The sequence below is a fragment of the Electrona antarctica genome, assembly GCF_951216825.1.
Source record: "Electrona antarctica genome assembly, chromosome: 2".
NCBI classification, from domain to species: Eukaryota; Metazoa; Chordata; class Actinopteri; order Myctophiformes; family Myctophidae; genus Electrona; species Electrona antarctica.
In genome coordinates this window covers 18185289-18195988 of record NC_136807.1, presented here as the reverse complement: position 1 = coordinate 18195988, position 10700 = coordinate 18185289, and the positions used below count along the sequence as shown (strand labels likewise).

The following is a 10700-nucleotide window of genomic DNA, read 5'->3' as shown; positions in this document are numbered from 1 at the left end:
GGGCTGGACTGCGACGCTCTATTGTCACATCAAAAATGTATAATGAACATGACGAGATTTGTTGACTCGGCAGGCAATTCTGTGAGTTAAATTTGGCAAGGGAAGACTGTCACTTAAGCAAAAGCACTACATTTTGTGCCAGTAGACTTCCCGAGAGAATCTATGCATTGAAGCTGTTCTGGTGGCTTGATGGTTGATGTTTTGAACATGAATTTTTCATCCATCTGTATCTACTGTATATGACACCAATACATCTTCATCGCTGCTCATTCATTCTATCAATCATATTATACTTCCTCTGTACCACCTACTGTATTGCTGAATATTTATTATATTTGTTGTACCTTTACTGTTGGAATTCACCCGTGGGAATCAGGTCCATGCAAGTGTGTTGGGAATTATAGCACTGTCTATTGGGCAATTTCAAGATCATTTGACACACCTGGTTCAACAATATTATGAAAGATGTCATGTGTTGTGATTGGAATTGTTTATATTATTTATCCCATTCAGGACCCCTTTTGGTGTTACATTATGTTATACTTTAGCTATTGAAAAATATCAGATCTACAAGCTCATAGTAGATCTGCTATTTCGGAAAAATCGTGAAAACGTGGCATACATCTTTGAATGTCTATTCTTTCAGATCGAACGTTTTTAACTCAAATCTTTGCTTCTGGGGGGGTCCCTGGAACAACATATTTTCAGATGGGGGTCGGCGGCCAATTACAAATAGTTTTGGGGGTCCTTGATATGAAAATGTTTGAGAATGACTGACATAGTTTTTCAGAAAACTGTCAGGAGACAAGACATTTGTAGAATTGTACTCAGGTCTAACTGGGTTAAACCGAGTCATTTCAGATTTTAAATTAATGTGAAGAGAACTACTGATTTAGAAGGCGTTTGTAGAATGGTCCTCGGGTGGTTGTAATGGGTTATGTTGGGTTTTGCTGTCCGGCAGCATTGAGGACCTCAGGGCCTGTGACTTCACAGGGGGGAGTTAAAATGTTAGAAATACCATACTGTATACTGCAGATTGGAGCCAAACCATTTCTGGAACATTTTAAATTGAGCTCTGAAATTAACAGCCGCCAGTGCAAATATGAAAGGATAGGTGTAATGTGCTTTCAGGTACCCGAAACCTAAAATCTTGCCTTCTGAGTTTTTGATTAGGCACATTTTAGAGGAGACTAGAGACGTTTTCCTGCTGAAGGAGAAAAGGAAGTTGCAATAATACATTAAAAAAAGCATGAATAAAAACATGAATGACTGTGTCAAAGTCAGTTATGGCTGTTCAAAGTGCTGTCAATTATAACACCAACTAGACTAGTCATTTTGTCATTTGAGAGTTCTTCCTCTTGAAAATACCCCATAGCTTCTCTATGGGGTTCAAGTCAAGTGAGTTGACTGGCCAATTAAGCACAGTAATACCATAGTCAGCACAACAGTTACCACTGTAGTTTTGGCACTGTGGGCAGACGTGCCAAGTCCTGCTGGAAAAGGAAATCAGCATCTCCATAAAGCTTGTCAGCAGACAGAAGCATGGAGTGCTTGGCAGATGGCTGCATTGACTCTGGACTTGTGGAAAAACTTCACACTAGACTTCAAGAAACTGCGACTCTCTCACTCTTCCTCTCGACCTGTAGGGATCAGATGAAAGTTTTACTTTCATCTGAAAAGTACATTTTCAGCGCTCCTGTCAGAGCAACCGCCATGTACTGAGTGCATAAATGAGCATAAAATAAATCTATAGGAAAATGTTGGAAACAAAAACACTTCCTGGTTTTACACCCTGAATAAAATAGTTTTTAAGAGACCAGACATCAACCATACTGTATTAGAAATACGAAAATAACTCCAACTTAGTCTGAGTGACCCCACCTAGCTGTGAAATCATTATGTCTAACTTCACCTTTTGACCTTGAACCAGCAGTGAAATCAACTTGACATTTAACCCTGCCTGGCAGTCTAGCACCGTTTAGTCTGAACGAAACAAACATGAAGGAGGAATGGAATGGACTGGTTTAACCCATTTAGACCTGGTGCAAACTGACCAAACTTTCAGAAACCATAGGTTAGGTTTTAAACAGTGTTTTTAGAATCAGCCTCAGGTAATATGTGGTTTTAGATATTTTAGATTTTAGCAGTGAGCCCAGTGTCTCTGATGTCATAAACACTGGGCTCACTGTCTTCCTAGACTACAATTCCCATAATGCTTTGGTGCACTGCTCCTCCTTGTGGATATGGGGAGGGCTGTCTTACTGAGACAACATGAAGTCCAGGAAGGAAGTGAGACCTCAGGACAGAGAGCGGCATAGACCATGACAAAATGTTTTCAAGCTAAAGAAAGTAATGAAAATGATAACCATCCCTGTGAGGAGAGAGAGGCTCCTTATGCTGAAATAGGAGTACCTTCCAGTTTCAACAAGTCATTATTTTTAATTATCGCAGTCAAACAAATGTTTTTGTTTTAATATGCATGCCTATTAGAATCGAGTGGGAAAACCATGACTTGACTTCCCAGGGAGAAAAAAAAATGTGATTCACATTTTAGCAAGAATTGTGCAGGCCTAGAGAGATATCGCTCTCTTGTATGAAATCATTGAAATGGTTTGCATAATGCATACTCGCAGCATGACACCAACCAACGCACCTCAGCAAAGAACTATTACTTTAATTTAACTTTCTAAAAAAATAACTTAAAACAGTTTTGTGAAAACACGGAATATAAAGTTTAACACTGACACACACTCGCGCACATCTACATACTGTAAACAACAGCCTCAGATGTCCATTGTTAACATCCCGAGATGAACATAAACACAAAAGCCCCCCTCCCCCCTGCAGTGCATCCTGCTGCCTGTCCTCGGCTGCCCGCTAGCTAACGGAACCCCTGAGGAATTCAACCAATAACTCTTTGATCTTTTTCAGCAGCAGATGAATCAGATCTCACACACACGCACGCACGTGCACGCACGCACGCACGCACTCACGCACGCACGCACGCATGCTCACACACACACACGCATGCTCACACACACACACACACACACACACACACACACACACACACACACACACACACACACACACACACACACACACACACACACACACACACACACACACACACACACACACACACACACACACACACACACACACACGGTTGTTACATATTCTGAATGGTCAGAGAGAGAGGGGGGGGGGGTAGTAAAGATTACAGGATATAAAGTCAGATGACATCATCGTTCTGGATTAGAACTTTATAATCTAACCTAGTTTAAGAGATGCTAGCAATACAGCTAGACCGTGTCGTGTGAAAAGGACACAGCTGATTTAGTATGTCGCAAATATAGACTGAATGTCATATCTGCCAACAGTAGCAGACTAGAGCTGGGCAATATCAATGTTATAGCCTACTGTATCATCATATATCGTATGGTATGAGATATCGTCTGGGTTTTAGATATCGTAATATTGTGATATGGCATAAGTTTACTATTCCTAGTTTCAATCACATAAGCCATACAGTATCTTAAACTTTCAATATCTTTCAAAATAGTTAAAATAGTTGATCCACAAGCTCGGGATCGCATGCCGTTATGACTCGAGCTTGTAAATCGGTTGTCTTTGCTATTTTTAAACATTTGTTTTTTTTGGGGGGGGGGTGCTATTCAAATTGTCACATTACAAACAATATCATCACAATATGGATAATGAATGAGGTATTAAGTACATTGCAATTCAATATGATATTTTTTACAAAGTTTTTCTTTTCTTTTCATATATGATTTTGTCCATAACGCCAAGCCCTATAGCAGACTATAGTTACTCCTCAGTTGTGTTTCATTCATTCCGACAGTAAAGATGGTTTATGTTACACTGAGCATGAGCACTGGACTGACCTGGGACCAGTCTAAAGGTCCTTTCAGATGTTACTCTGAGCACTGGACTGACCTGGGACCAGTCTAAAGGTCCTTTCAGATGTTACTCTGAGCACTGGACTGACCTGGGACCAGTCTAAAGGTCCTTTCAGATGTTACTCTGAGCACTGGACTGACCTGGGACCAGTCTAAAAGGTCCTTTCAGATGTTACACTGAGCACTGGACTGACCTGGGACCAGTCTAAAGGTCCTTTCAGATGAGCAGCGATTAACATGCCTAGTAATTCATTTTCGATGAGACCTGCGTTTTTTATTTGTACGTGCGGAGAAGTTGAGGGGCGACAACGCAAGCGTATTTACCTGGGCGCGGTCCCGCGCTTGCTCGTTTCGTGCACACACACGCCCGCGACCAACTAGACCTGGATTGTGTTGAGCTTTCTTTTAAGCTTGTATAGCAGTGGCTCGTAGCCTTAGCCCGATGGCCTCTAGTATTTTTATGGGTCCCTTTATTATTCTTTTTTTTAATATATATATTATTATTATTATTAAAAGTAAATTAAATACTTTTTTCAGTCATTTTATTCTCATGAAGAAATTTTAAAGACAAGAATTCCCTAAATTGGAAAACAAATAGTAGTAGAGAAAATAGCTGAAAATCACACGTTTTGAGCTTGTAGATCTGCTATTTTCACTAAGTTTGGGTCCCGGCCGGGGAGACATAAAATGTCTCTTTGGGGTCACAGGCTAAAACGTTTGGGAACCACTGATCTAATCTAATGTAATCTTATTTTATCTTATGTTATTTGACAGGCGGTTGACGGCTCTCCAGCTCCACACCTGGAGCATGTCCTAAACCATGGTGATGGTGGCTGGTACTAACACACACTGTCAGACTGGCATCTGGCCTGACACATGCGTGCACGCGCACACACATGTCATGTATTGTACATACGTGTGAGCGTGCATGCACACACACACACACACACACACACACACACACACACACACACACACACACACACACACACACACACACACACACACACACACACACACACACACACACACACACACACACACACACACACACACGTTAAGACGGTAGAAGTTGAGTGAAACAGATGGTCAGACAGATTGTATTAGTGAAACAGACTGCTAATGGACACGGACACTTACACACTGAACAGATTAATAGTGATTCAGTGTGTACAACACAACTAACACCTTCCTGTTCACCAACACTTTCATCAACAACTACCAACGCACAGACCACTTCAACTCACGCACAAACACACACAAACACACACACACACACCGCACACAGAACAGGTCTGACCTGTATGTCAGGGTATGAATGCCAAACACACAGAAGGATGCTTCGCATTTGCATAGCTCATTATTGGACTTCCTGTTAAATTGCCATGTCAGTGTAGAAGAGACAGACGGCAAGACAGCTGAGAGGGAGACAGTTTAGGAGACATACAACAGGACGGCTGAGAAGAAGACAATGTCGGAGAGAGAGAGAGAGACAGAGAGGGAACCAGTGTAGGAGAGAGACAGACACTAGAAGAGCTGAGAGGGAGACAGTGTAGGAGAGAGACAGACACTAGAAGAGCTGAGAGGGAGACAGTGTAGGAGAGACAGACACTAGAAGAGCTGAGAGGGAGACAGTGTAAAACAGAGTGACAGTAGGAAGTCTTAGAGGGAGACACTAGCAGTATGTGAACCAATTACATCTTTCTGTAAAAGCTGGGCTGAGTGTGGCACCGGGCGATCACTCGGTTCAGACATTGGCTGTAAAGGTGGTAAAAGTAACGTGGTAGTGTGCACGGCACTGCACGCTGTCACACACCACACAGACGATCGACTGACGTCACTGTCGTGAACCTGCGTGAGAGGAGAGATACTGCAACTCCATGCCAGGAGGTGGCAGCTGAATTTCCCTCGAGGGACCAATAAAGGTGGTCTATATACCTATCCTAGCCTGCAGGAACCTGCAGTACAAACTGGAAGGCAGTTGAGCAACAAAAACAAAAAGACAGCGCATTTTCACGCTACTCCTCTCTAACCTGTTTTGTGTAAGGAGCCGAGAATTGAGAATATGGTAATAATTTGCGAGTTGAACACACCCCTGCTGTAGGCAGAGTTTTACAAGCGTATTGTTCGTCTGCAACACTAATGTTCGTGCGTCTCTCTCTCTCTCTCTCTCTCTCACACACACACACACACACTCACTGACAGACACAAACACTTAATGTCACTCTTAACATTATGGTATTTGTGCATATCTCTCTCTTTCTCTGTCTCGCACACACACACACACACACACACACACACACACACACACACACACACACACACACACACACACACACACACACACACACACACACACACACACACACACACACACACACACACACACACACACACACACACACACACACACACACACACACACACACACACACTTCGGTTTCTCTCTGTGTGTTGTGTTTGCTCTGGGCAAATGTGAGAGAGAGAGAGCACCCCCCACCCAATCTCCTCTCTTAACGACGGCAACGCCGATTGTGCTTGAGGTGAGCAGCTCACGCGAATGATAGTGATGGCCGTGTTTAGGGGTTAAGGGCTGATAGAATTAATCTAAGTAAATGCAATGTCCCAAAACGTTATAAATAAACTGTTACAATGTGAAAGACACACACACACACACACACACACACACACACACACACACACACACACACACACACACACACACACACACACACACACACACACACACACACACACACACACACACACACACACACACACACACACACACACACACACACACACACACACACACACACACGAGTTACCACACAGGCATGAGTTACCATTCAGTTCAACTCATTGCATCAGGACAGATCAAAAAAAGAGTTCAACACACACACACACCCGCACTCTCACACTCGCACGCACGCACAAGAATAACTCAGACTTAATGACATGATTGTTTGTCTGTCTGTCTGTTGGAATGCTAACATGAAAGCTCAAGACTCCCTAGAGATGACATCCTTTGCCATTATCGGATTGGATATTTAGATTTTGGTCATTTGGGATTTGTTCCTACTGATGATCCTAAACACTGAATAATATACACTTATTTTACAGTGTGTGTGTGTGTGTGTGTGTGTGTGTGTGTGTGTGTGTGTGTGTGTGTGTGTGTGTGTGTGTGTGTGTGTGTGTGTGTGTGTGTGTTGCGAGTGGATGATAGGGCCAAAATCTTCTATAACAGACAGATTATGACCCAGGCATTCAAAGACAAACTAAATACACACAACAGCAAAATAGCAATTGCCCATGTTTGACATGTTGAGTTCCTTGAGTGTCAGTTCAGTGCGCAGCCAGTAGCACTTAATCTTGCCCTAAATGGTTACGTAATTTTATATCACAGTAAACGAATATGTTGTGGTACGGAAATTTGTCTGGACATGAGTCACACGCCTTCAAGTAACAAGCACTTCTCTCTTTCATCTTTGAGTTGCTTGGGAGGTGTCCCGCTCTGTATTTTCAATTAACTATCCTCCTCCATGTTTACGCTCTCGCATGGAGATCACTAAAGTGGGTCTTGCCCGCCCAAGTCACGTAAAACAGTTCTGCCCAACAGTGCCCACTGATCCGTCACAAAGCCTGAACAGAATATACAACCAGCCCAGACTAGAGATGCTCAAGGGACACTGCCACAGTGGAAATGCTGGAGAGAAATCTCATTACTACTCTGTGGCACGAGTAGGCCTATATACTGTCATTCATACCACCCCAAACTATACTGTGTGTTAACGAGTAGGCCATACTGTCATTAATACCACCCCAAACTATACTGTGTGTTACTGTTAACACTGTGGCACGAGTAGGCCTATATACTGTCATTCATACCACCAAGTAGGCCTATATACTGTCATTCATACCACCGAGTAGGTCTATATACTGTCATTCATACCACCGAGTAGGCCTATATACTGTCATTCATACCACCGAGTAGGCCTATATACTGTCATTCATACCACCGAGTAGGCCTATATACTGTCATTCATACCACCGAGTAGGCCTATATACTGTCATTCATACCACCGAGTAGGCCTATATACTGTCATTCATACCACCGAGTAGGCCTATATACTGTCATTCATACCACCGAGTAGGCCTATATACTGTCATTCATACCATGACTATACTGTGTGTTACTGTTAACACTGTGGCACGAGTAGGCCTATATACTGTCATTAATACCACCCCAAACTATACTGTGTGTTACTGTTAAGGGGGAGGGTGGATTAGAGATTATTAACAAGAAACTGTAATCTGTACTAAAGACCTAATCCACTGCTTGCCGTTGGTCTGTTTGACCCACAAGTCAAAACTGTCATCCATCCCTATTCTGTGTGTGTGTGTGTGTGTGTGTGTGTGTGTGTGTGTGTGTGTAACAGCCTACTTTTATATTAAACAAGCTAGCAGGGCCCCAAAACAGACACCACAGCAGACAGCATTGTGTTACAGAAATGACTAGTAACATGGTATGAACTATGAATAAACCAAAACCTAATCATAACCTCTGACTTTAAAACACTATCTGTACTATATATGTACAGTAGTTCAATATGTAATGTACTAGCAGACATCAGCAAATATCTAGCTCTACTTTACTAGTCTAATTGGTTCTATTGAACTCCAGTGAACTGTAGCCTAATTAACAACACAACACAAGAAGAATACTGAATTCTACTACACTATAATACATTCTACTGAATTATTACTTATTCTGGATCTCCAATTAAAGCTATTGAATGTTCTAGTTCTATGTTCTAGTTGTTTTTCTACTGAACTCTATAATGAACTTTAGTTAACCTACTGTAGTTCTATGGAACTCTACACTACAGAACAGAAGTGTAATATCTATCTATCTATCTATCTATCTATCTATCTTGAAATAAAATCTAATAAAAACTCAAAAGAACGAACACCTCTAGCACCGCGCGCCCGTGCGTGCGTGCGTGCTGGAATGTCAACTATTTAGTATGCGGCTGCAGCAAGTGCCGAGCCGTGCCAGGGCAGAACAGAATGAACAAAACTTGTTCCTAAAATTAAAACTACGCCAACAACACAACTCCTTAGTTGGTGTGTACACATATTCAAACACACGTCACTTATATCCAACAACAGCAGGTCGCTCACACACACAACCAACTACACGAACGAAACTGACTGAACTGAACCATAGACACTGTACTTGGGAGGATTTCCCGTGTTTCTGAGCGACTTTGAAGCGCAACACCACCAGTCAAAGCCTGCTGTCAAATGTTTTTACCATGAAAACACGAGGTTTTTTAGATACAAACTAACAAAGACAATTCTTACCTCTCTCTATGTGTCAGTCTATTTGCTTGTGTGTGTCTGTTTGGTCTCCGTGGGTTCCCAGCAGCAGGTTTTCCTTCTTCAAAAGTGGCCAAGCTTCAGTATCTTTAATTCATTTCACATTGAAGCGACAGTCAGGCAGCACAGTAGCACCAGCCTCCGCCTGCAGGCTGGAGAGACTGGGCGGATCCTCCCTCCGCCGGTAAACACGTGGGGCGGAGAGAGAGAGAGAGAGAGAGAGAGAGAGAGAGAGAGAGAGAGAGAGAGAGAGAGAGAGAGAGAGAGAGAGAGAGAGATGGAAAGGAAAACTGAGTACAGGTTAGGTCAGTGGTTCTGTTTCACAAACATTTTCATGTCAAGGTCAAGGACCCCCCAAATGTTTGTTATGTATTTGGCCGCATATATATATATATATATATATATAATGATTCTGCCAAATATTGGTATTAATATGGTGGTAGTATTTAATTAGGCTATATTCCTGATAGCCATCGTAGTCATTTTAAACCTTCATTTTCCTACAGTACTGTAGAATCCCTATTATAATAAGTTTAGTCAGGGGCAGGCAAGTACTATAACCCCATCACCTTAAATAGCCCATCATAGTCACAAGTGTAATAATACATGGATATTAATATATAATTATCATTCAGTGTAAGATTTTTTTTTGTTAATTTCGAACGTATTTTCCATTTTGTAAAACTTTAATACAAATGCATTAAATTAAAAAAAATCTATTTAAATCAAAACCCTCCATATTCGGAAATTGACCCACATACGTAGGCTAAGTAGCCTATTGTAAACCTGTTAAATAAATCAACTTAGACATTTGAAACCTACATGTTATCAAGTGAGTGTAGAACAGAACACACATGCACGCACGCACACCACTTTTTCTTTCAATCTTTTTAATTTGTTAAAATCATCTCTAATAAAACACAGTTTATGGAAGACTAATAACATGCATGATATTAAAGCTGCATTGTGCCCCTCGTGACAAATGAGTTCCATTAGGATAACAAGCTGTTGTATTACAGTATTTCAAAGTATAACAAGACAAATCTCTTCCTCCAATGCCTGCAGCACCTCCTCCTGACTCCTCATTAGCTATCAACAAAACTATGGCAGCCAAAACATCTTCTACTACTGGTCATCTCATGCTGAATATAATCCAACATATAGTGAAGATGTGGGTATTGGGTATATCTACCGGACAGGGTGAGGTTCCATGGTGATCGAACAGCCTTAGTGGAGCTTATAGTCAAGATGGATTGTGACAACATGATTTAGAACAATGCTGCTCTCAAACATTTTAATTTCAAGGACCACAATCGACACTGTAAAATCCTCAGGGTTAATTAAACTCATAGTTTACAAATTGAACCATATCATATGGACCTGTTTTAAAACAGG

The 10700-nt window shown here is 41.7% G+C and overlaps 1 protein-coding gene across 1 annotated transcript in view; it reads right to left on the bottom strand.

Annotated features, from left to right (window-relative positions):
• Nucleotides 1-9419, bottom strand: part of plxnb3 (plexin B3) — a 103262-nt gene extending 93843 nt beyond the window's left edge. The window contains exon 1 of the mRNA XM_079521252.1: nucleotides 9291-9419. The gene's annotated coding sequence lies outside the window, so the exon portion shown is untranslated. The remainder of the gene's footprint in view (nucleotides 1-9290) is intronic.
• Between the last annotated feature and the right edge of the window lie 1281 nt (nucleotides 9420-10700).